This window comes from Petaurus breviceps, unplaced genomic scaffold (genome assembly GCF_028583685.1).
Source record: "Petaurus breviceps papuanus isolate PSGF00001 unplaced genomic scaffold, PetGlider_PUasm1.0 90721, whole genome shotgun sequence".
Lineage (NCBI taxonomy): Eukaryota > Metazoa > Chordata > Mammalia > Diprotodontia > Petauridae > Petaurus > Petaurus breviceps.
Window position 1 is genome coordinate 906,793 of NW_027187322.1, and position 9,985 is coordinate 916,777.

The 9,985-nt window shown below is 43.8% G+C and overlaps 1 protein-coding gene across 3 annotated transcripts in view; it reads right to left on the minus strand.

Moving 5' to 3' along the window:
• The window catches only part of ATL3 (atlastin GTPase 3), a 35,305-nt gene that overhangs the window by 24,474 nt on the left and 846 nt on the right, over window positions 1-9,985 (minus strand). Inside the window, exons 1-2 of one of the 3 annotated variants that reach the window (XM_069066193.1) lie at window positions 4,963-4,986; window positions 2,110-2,194 (exon numbers count right to left, since the gene is read on the minus strand). The exons of 1 other annotated variant lie outside the window; for it this stretch is intronic. The gene's annotated coding sequence lies outside the window, so the exon portion shown is untranslated. Of the gene's footprint in view, window positions 1-2,109; window positions 2,195-4,962; window positions 4,987-9,985 lie in introns of those variants that run through there. One more of the 3 variants, XM_069066194.1, reaches the window with a different exon arrangement.

Here is a 9,985-nt window from a genome sequence, read left to right on the forward strand (position 1 = left end):
AGAAGATTATCCTCAGTTTTGCTGGGTAAATTATTCTTGGCTGCAAACCTATACCTCTGCCTTCTGAAATATCATATTCTAAGTTTTTTGCTGTTTTCTACTGGTGATCCTGCCTTAAATTCTCTTTCTAGCAGCTGCAGTATTTCTTCTTTGGCCTGGAAGCTCTAACTCTGGCTATAGCATTCCTGGGAGTTTTCCTTTGGGGGTTTCATTCAGGAGCTGACTTCCACTTTGTCTTATGCTTCTTAAGAGATCTGGGCAGTTTTCTTCTGAGATTTCTTAAAATGTGATTTCTGAGCTGCAGAACTGGTTAGTGGGCAACAAAGCTTCCAGCTGTCCCCTGTTCCCATTGAGGCGCCTCGTGATGAGCCTAGGGCTCCTTATTTTGCTCCAGGTCACAACCGGTGTTACAGGCAGCAAGCTTCTGGCCAGACCCCCTTCCCCAGTGTCTACAGAGCTTTCTGTCTATCTCCTCCTGCAGACCTGGTCCAGAAAAATGACACGCTGCCACTTCTTCTTGGATTTCTCCATCAGGATTCAGTCAGTTTGGGAGGAGTTGGGGGAAGCTCACTGCGCTTCCTGCTATTTTGCCATCTTGGCTCCACCCCCACCCCCTGCCCAGTGCCCTCTTAATGCCTTTTCTTAGCCTTTGTCCTTCTTGGCCTCTTTTCAGCCTCGGACACTGTGGATCACCCTCTTTTCCTCAATTCTCTCTTCTCTCCTGGTTTTCCTACTTGTGTGATGCCTTTTCCAGGTCATGCCTGTTAAGTGACGGTGACCTAGGCTCTCTTCTCCTTCTATACACCATTTCAGTGATTTTTATCAGCTCCCGTGAGTTCAGCTATTATCTTCATGCTTGTGATTCTCTTTCCTACTCTCCAATCTCACATCTCCAGTCACTTACTGAACATCTTGAGCTGGAAGTCCTCCAGACAGTTCAAACTCAACATGCCCAGAATGGACTTCCCCGTCTTCCTCCAAAGCTGTTCCCCTTCCAAGCGCACCACTACAGCTGAGAGCGCCACCACCCTCCCACTCACCCAGGCTAGTAACCCAGGGGCCATCCTCAACTCTTCCCTCTCCCTCAGCTCTCCCATAACTCCCATTTCTGTTGCCAAATCTTGTCGATTTTACCTCTGCAACATCTCTCATATACACCTGCTTCTCTTCTGACACTGCCCTCAACCACCTCACACCCTGGACTAGTGCAACACCCTGACGCTTGGTCTCTCTGACACAAGTCTTTCCCCACTCCAGCGGATGTTCCAAAAGCATAGGTCTGACCACATCTCCCTACTCAACAAATTCCAGGGAGCCCCTCTGGCCTCTAGGGTCAGGCTCAGGTTTGGTATTTAAAGCCTTTCTAGTCTTCTTCTATTTCACTCTTCTCCACATATACTACAATCAGTGACACTGGTCCCCTTGCTGTTCCTTGCACAAGATACCCCATGTCCACACTCAGTGCATCTTCACTCCCCAGGCCTGGAATATTCTCACTCTCATCTCTGCCTCCTGGCTCTCTTCTGGTCTCAGCTAACATCGTACATTCTGCAGGAAGCCTCTTCCTGGTCCCCTGTAATCCTAGGTGAACCAGATGGTCTCTAGTTTGCCGTGTCCATATGTTGTTTGCATGTGGTCTTCCCCTTTTGATTGTGAGCTCCTTAGAGTAAGGACCCTGTTCTAACCTTGCTTTGTATTCCTGGGGCTTAGTACAAGGCCTGGCATGCAGTAAGCGCAGAATAAATGCTAGCTGACTGGCTGACAAGTCACTGAACTCCCCTGACCTCAATTTCCTCATTTCTAAAATGGGAGGGGGTGTGGATTAAATAGCTCTGGAGTCCCTCAAAGCTGTGGAGCTGTGAATCTGAGCCCACGGTGAGCCTGGGAGCCCCGGCCGTCTGGCTGCTGAGTCCAACACTCCATCCAATGCCCGTGTTGTCATTAAGCAAAACCAAGGAATAGGTTCTGCATTAGACAAAGCCGTGTCTCAGCCTAACACTGTCATTAGCTTTTCAGATCCAAAAAAATTATTTCTAATCCAATTTGAAAACAAGGGGGAAAAGAAATTGCTTCAATATTGTAAATGTATTCAAATGAACAAATACAAACTGTGCTGCTGTACTGCCGCTGTTGGAAGGCCAAATATTAGGAGTAGACACGTCTGCTGAATCCCAGCCCGCTTTTTCAGTTGGTCCTACAAGAAAGCAAAACACGGGAACTTACATGGGAAGAAATCAGGCATAATGTAAAGCAACTGCAAAAGTTCAGAAAAACAAAACTGTCTGCAGGACCCGAAAAAATCATTTATGTATAAGGAGAAAATCGGGTGAATCACAGACAACTGGAAATGGTCATTTTTGCTGAATTCATCCAGGCCTGTAGAATGAGTCCAGGTAACCGGTTCAGGGTCACATTGCCACGAAGTATCCCTAACTCATGGGATCAGAATTAAGCCATTCGCTGGCCTTTTGCAGCAACATCAGAAAAGCTTCTCATTTCAAGCTCCTAAGAGTTAATATACACAAACCAAGGGAACCCAGAACCGCATCACAGTTAGTGCGTCCGTGTGTGTGTGTGTGTGTGTGAATGACTCAGAGAAAAGGTATGACCCAAGATTTTCCACTCTTTTTAATATACTACATTTTTTGAGAGGCAAGGAAAACACACCCAAATACGCGCGCGCACACACACACACACACACACACACACACACACACACACACACACACACACACACACACACACACCCCTTACTGGCATGCCATGTTCCTGCTAACAACCTTTAAACACCATCCAAAAACTTGAGTTAAAGGATTCAGCATTGGAACTGAGAGGCTATGACAAATTAAAACCAGTTTAAGAACTGTCTTTTGAAATTACATATCTGCTGTTGGCCTATGTGTTCATAGTTACACATACATTTTTAAGTGATTCCAGTAAAAATAAAGCAATACAAGAAACCTCAAGAAACTAGAATGGTCAGGGGAAAGACAAATGTTTCAGAAAATGAAGGGTTAGAGGATATCCCTTTTCTTTCAATTCTTGTTGAAAATCTTTCTAAAAGGCAGTAGACTTTCCAGCCTTCACATTACATCGAGAACAAAACTTCCTTTTCTCTGATGATTTAGAACTTTGTAAGGAATCCTTAAGATCAATTATGACTATGCACAAGAGAAAGCTGGTAGAATGTAAGCACACAGGAATCTGGAATTTTATTCCTGGGTCTGCCACAAATTTATGGAATGACCCTGGACTGACATTCCCTCCATGGGCCTCTTGATTCTTTAGCTATAAAGTGATGGGTCTGATTAAACGTCTGAAGCCTTCCAATTCCAGAAAGAAAGGAGAATTAGGCTGGAGACGCAAACCCCCAGAAGTACTCTGGAGTTTGGGGAAGAAAATGAATGACTAGCTGCTTGTTTCCATTTCACCCATTTGTTTCTCAAATGTAGAAGGGGGACAGTGGGGAGAATGCCCATGAATTTAAGGCTCTGCTTAGTTAATGAAGGCTTTTACTACAGTTTCCACATGCTGTTTGGGTGGAGGGGGGGGGCGGGGTGGACAGGAGGCGGCAGTAAATTCTTTCAATCACATAAAACTAAAGAGTCAAGATCTTGGAGTCTTAGTTTTCAAGTCCCAGCTCTGACATTTATCAAATTGTGTGGATCTGGACAAGTCATTTACCTTGATTGGGCCAATATAATAAGAATGACAACACTCCCTAAATTGATGTACTTATCCAGTGCTGTACCAGTCAACCTCACAAAAGAATATTTTATAGGGCTAGAAAAAATAATCACAAAATTCATATGGAGGAACAAGTTAAGAATCTCAAAAGTAATAATGAGTTGGGGGTGGGGGGAGAAGGGAGAACACCAGTATCAGAGCTCAAAAATATTGCAAAACATTAAACGTTAAAATGCCTGGGTATAAGTTAAAGAGAGGGATCAGTGGAACAAATTAAGTACAGCACACACAGAAGAAAACAAACACAGAAACATTATGTTGGATAAACCCAAAGACTCCAGTCACTATTTGAGCAAAACTGCTGAGAAAACTGGACAGCAGCTTGGTGGAAATTAGCTTTAGACCAACACTTCATATCACATTAAGCTCCAGATGAACACAGGACTTAAATTTTAAAAGTCACATCATAAACAAGTTGGAAGAACAGGATCTACAGAATGGGGAAGATTTTCTGACTAACAAAGTGATAGAGAAGGTTGCCCAAAATAAACTGGACACAAAATTTTGCACAAACAAATTTAGTATCATAAAGATTAAAATGGAAACAGGTAACTGGGAAAAAATCTTTGCCACAAGTTTCTGCTAAAGGTCTCATTGAAGCTATGTGAGAAAATGATTCAAATTATTAGACTAAGAACCATTCCCTAACCAATAAATCAACAAAGGATATGAACGGGCAGTTTTCAAAGGAAGAAATTCATGTTATCAACAATCTAATGAAAAAATGCTCTTAATCACTAATTAGAGAAATACAAATTAAAGCAACTTTGAGGTTCCACCTCACCCCTATAGGATGGGCAAAAGAGGAAATGATCAATATTGTAGGAGAGGCAGGAAAACAGGTAGACTAGTGTAGTGTTGGAAGGGCTATGAAGTGATCCAGGCATTCAGAAAAGCAATTTGGAATTTTGCCCCAAGTTACCAAACTGTGAAACGCTTTCATGAGTCAAAAACTGGAAACTGGGGAGTATCCTATTAAGGAATGGTTAAACAAATTGTGGTGTGTGAGTATAATGGAATATTGCTATATCATAAGAAATGATGAAACAGCCAATTTCAGAAGAAACTTGAAAGTCCTCTATGAACTGATGCAGAATGATATGAACAGAATTACAACAATGACAACATTGTGGAAGAAAAATAACTGAAAAACTTCAGAACTTTTATCAGTAAAACGAGTATTCCAAGTGAATAAAGTTGAAACATACCACTCACCTCCTGACAGAAAGTGACAAACTTGAAATGGAGAGACAGGAAGTGAGGCAAAGAAAGGCACTAAGACAGAGGGAGACAGAGAGGAAGAAAGTGATACATGTTCAGACATGGTTAGTGTAGAAACTTGTCTAAATATGTAGATGTGTTAAAGGAACTTTTTCAGTTTTGTTATGTTTTGTTTTTTAATTTGCTCAACTGGGCGGGGTGGGGGGCAGTAGATAGATCATTTTTAAAGTACCTGTTACCTGAACAGTAAAAATAATAAGTTTATTTTTTAAAAGGAAGTCACTTAGCTATTCTAAATCTCAGTTTCCTCATCTGTAAAATGGGGGAAATTCCTGCACCTCATAAGGTACATATATCATAAGGTTGTCATAAGGAAAATGCTTTATAAACTTTAAAGTAGAAATGAGAATTATCAGTACCATCCCCATTATTCTGCTGCACACTGCCCTACTTGGCACAAATTTATTCTTGTTGCACTTCAGTAATGAAAAACAACAAAGACAGAAATGAAACCAGTTCTTTTCCTCAAAATGCTCCCATTCTATCAAGGAGACACAGATATATATATGCCTACAAACATATGTGAAGAACTTGGCTGGAGGCAGTCTGAACAGCTCAGATGGTCCAGAAAGGCTTCGTGCGAGTGACTCTTGGGCTGTCACAACCAGCAAGAGACACCCTGAGGCACAGCAACCAGTGACACCCAAAGCGCCTTCTTTTCCTACACTAATGTTGTACATCACACAAAAAGAAGGCAACAGGTCTAACATGGGCTAGCCCACTTGGCAGCCAGGGCTTGGGCAAGCAAAGGCAAGGAAACGAAATGGAAAATCATTCACTGAGGGCATACTGTGTGCCAGGCACTGAGGAGATAGGGAACAAACTTGGCCCTCTGGGAACTCCCATTCTAATTCCAAAAGGAAAAGGTGAGAATGGAGGAGGTTCTAGGCATGGCAGATAGCCTAACAGTCCAGGGGTGACGGGAGGAAACTTGGCTGCACCGTGAAGTTCATAAAGACAGGTAACCAATAAGAAGCCTGCTCAGAGTGGCTAGGTGGCACAGTGAATAGAGCAGCAGCCCTGGAGTTAGGAGGACCTGAGTCCAAATTCAGCTTCAGACACTTAACACAAAAACTAGTTGTGTGACCTTGGGCAAGTCCACTTAACCCCCAACTGCCCTCCAAAAATCAAAAAAATAATTAATTGACTTTTTTAAAAAAAGAAGCCTGGTCAAAGCCAGGCTGGGAAGGATTTTAGATGTGAAACGAGTTTGTTCCCATAAATACAGAGTGTCAGGGATATCAGACACACACTTTAAGAAAATCAGGTTGGCAGCTCTACAGAGGACAGACTGAATCAGAGAGGAAACCAAGGCAGGGACTTGTGTCAATGAAGCCCAGAACCAAAGTAGGGTCGTTTTGGAGGTGGAAGCCACAAAAGCTAACTCTCTGAGGAGGCAGTTGGCCTCTACATGAACACAGGGAAGGTTGCAAAGGGAATGGAGAGAAAAAGAGGTGACAGCTAAAGAGCTCTGCTCTGGACAGTTTGGGTCTAAGGTACCCATGGAACATTGAGCAAGTCAGACCGGGCTAGAGCTCAGCAAAGTCTTGAGCTACAGATACAGATCTGGGAAGCTTTTGTGGAGACAACTGAATCCATGTCATTTCATAAGCATCTCAGTGACAACTGCAACAAAAATAGTATTTTGGAAATGCTTTGGTAACCCAGAAATTTGCACAGAGTGGCACCATCTCTTCACAGCTGCTGTGAAACACATCACAGGCAGTTACTTGCTGACTGAGTGGAAGAACAACAGACCTGGAGAAAGTCCTGGGCTCCCACCCTGGCTCTGCTCTGAATTACTCAAAGCATTACCTTGGCCAAGTCTCCAGGTCTAGGCTTCAAAGGTCCTTCCACTTCTCACCCTGTGACCCCAAAAATTTATAAAGCACCTCACAAAATGCAGACCCTTCCAAGTTTCAAAACTATGAGAGTGCATTGATGGTACAGCCTTGGTTAATACATCAGCATCTAACAAATTGAAAATGTCAGAAGCTCCTTCCTTAACTTCTTGGAGGTGTCTTGAGATTTCAAAGAAATTTTTCCCAACAGGGCCAAGAAACAGCCTGGCTTAGGGGCAGGAGTGCTGCCTCCAGCGCAGATGAGCTGGGTCCAAGTGCACACAGGCTGACACAGAGACTGTGGGGGCCTGCAATGTCCCCAGAGAACCCTGTGCTCCCTCTCCAGATTGTAGGCAGCAGAAGAGCCACAGATCCGCACCTATGGGAAATCTCAAAAGGAAATCACAGCTCGGAATTTGTTTTCAAAAGACCATTTGCTAAATGAGGGTAGAGTGAATGCTTTAAGAATGATTTAGAACACTTTAAGAACATATCCCATAAAGGTTATAATCCTTTACATACACACCAGCCATAATACATATGCTCTGTACCAGTGCGAAAAGCAGCAAACACTCCCTCTGACCCTACGGTTTCTAGAGAGTCCAGGAGGAGCCTCCAGAAAGTGTAGCAATGTTTGATTTTTTCTATCATCTGTCATCTTTTCCACCAAAGCAAAGACTCAAGGCATGAGGTTTCCAACAGTATACAATGTTTCTAAAACAGGATCCTCCCTCTGGAGCTGGAAGGGACCCCAGAAGTCACCTAGTCCAGCCCCCTTATCCATTAAAAGTGACTCCCTAAAAAAAGACCTCTCCTGGTGGAAGCAGGAGGCCTGCCCTGGGACCCCCACTTAGCGGTTTCACCTCCTTTCTTCTAGTTTCAACACAACTCCTCAGATCAAGACGAGGAAAGTGAGGCCCACAGAGGCTGCACGATTTGCTGAGCCCCCTGACTCCACAGCTGGTGCTCTCTCTATGCTAAAAGGCATTTAAACTATTGTTTGGTACACTGTTTTTTTCAATCAATCAACACAGTTTCTATTTTCCCTTACTTTTATTGACTTTTTTAAAAAAGCAAGTACTCGCCTCCGTCTAATTTCTCTAAAATAATACTAACATTGACAGAATGCTCTATAGAGCAGTTCATCTCAGAAGGCAGCATGAGGTTACAATGTCAGATAAGAAAACCATCAAGAACAGAATGCCAAGTGAGCAAATGTTTCCTTTCCTGGGGAGTCATGTTAACAACAGGAACTTTAAGAAACATTAGTCACAGGACAAAACTGGTCTTATAAAACAAAAGTGCAAGTGTGGAAACAATCCTGGTATTATAAGGGAGAAGGAGTGAACCTATTATTTCCTTGGAGTAAAGCCCTCCCAGATGAGAAGACTCTTGACCAATGTAGTTAGCCCCTCCCCTATAACTTAAGAATCGAGCATGGGGCGGTGAACCTGCAGCCCCGGAAGCCATATGTTGCCCTCTGGGTCCTGACTGAGTCCAAGTTTTACAGAACAAATCCTTTTATTGAGGGTGTTGGTGCTGTGAAGTCTGGATTTAGTTTACTGAGATAAAGGTCATACAGCCAGGATGTATCAGGGGCAGGACTTGAACCCAATTCTTCATGGCTGCACTATGTCTACCCACTACAGAAGTGTCAAACACAAGGACTGGGCCTGGGACACAGCTGCAAAACCAGAAGCAAATGTAATTGGGAAACAGTTCAGAAAATAAATAAAAATACAATAGAATAAAACACAGATAATGTTCATATGTGGCTTGCTAAGCCACTATGCAAGCCCCCGTTGTGCTGGAGTCTGACACCACTATACCGTGCTATACCAATACCACACCATACTATTACTATACCACAGTATGTCCTTTGGGGACTTTTTTTTTTTCCCCATTATCATATATTCAAAAGACAAGGCAGTGTGGCACAGAGTTGGGAAGATCTGGGTTTAAATCTCACCTATTATAGACAGTGGACCTAAGACCCTGGGGCAAATGACTTAACCTCTAAACTCTCTATAACACAGCTAAAATTCTGAAACATTTAAAAAACCGCAGTTCTTTTTTTTATGATTTCATCCATTAAAAGTGACTCCCTAAAAAAAGACCTCTCCTGGTGGAAGCAGGAGGCCTGCCCTGGGACCCCCACTTAGCGGTTTCGCCTCCTTTCTTCTAGTTTCAACACAACTCCTCAGATCAAACAGAGGGACTTGTTGGCCCTGGAGAAGTTTTCCCCCTCAGGCTCCTCACTTGTCAGTTCACAGATTGAACCTGCAGAAGCTCCCAAATCTTATGCTAAAAATGGGGGGGGGGTGTCAGTTCTTTAATGATACCCCTGAACTCTCTTTTCAAAAAAAGGAAACGTACTCAAAAACTTTTGAAAATTTTCTCCAATTGAAGTTCATATTCTTTTGGTCCTGTAAATAAAACCTGATAGAACACCAAATTCCCTACCATACTTTTGGTTTCAGTCCCTTGACGCAGAGAGATCCAGGTTAAAAATAATTTAAGTTCCACCACTCCCAGGGCAGGTTTAATAAAAGCTGACTAACAGCTAGCATACTCCAGGCGGCAGGACCATGGCTAACATGAAAAGGGGCTTCAGTTCAATCAACATTCCTGGGGATGGGGGGGGGTAGGGAAGAGCCTTGCCCAAGGTGACACACAGGTTGGTACTGGACGGCAGGGCCTGGATTCCAAGCCCTGCCCTCTTTCCAGAGACAAGCTCTGCCTGTAATGACCAGCCCCGAGCCTTCAGTATCTCCTCGTCTCCATCCTTCCACCCTAATATGGCAAAAAGCATCTGCTTCAAACTTTCTAGTCCAATAGGAGTGGAAATGTCTGCAAAGAAAGGAGGACCTTAAATGGGGATCACCTCGTGGTGGGGTCAGTCACTGTTGTTGGTGCCCAAGGGTGGGGCAAACAGCACTGGCAGAAATCAAGCTTAGACAGGAAACTCCCAACTCCACCCCACTGGTCACCAGGCTGGGGGCACAGGAGAAGAATGCCCCCTCTCCCCACTGCTCTGGGTAGGGGGCACAGGGAAAGAATGCCCCCTCTCCCCAGTGCTCTGGGCAGGGGGCACAGGGGAAGAATTGCCCCTCCCC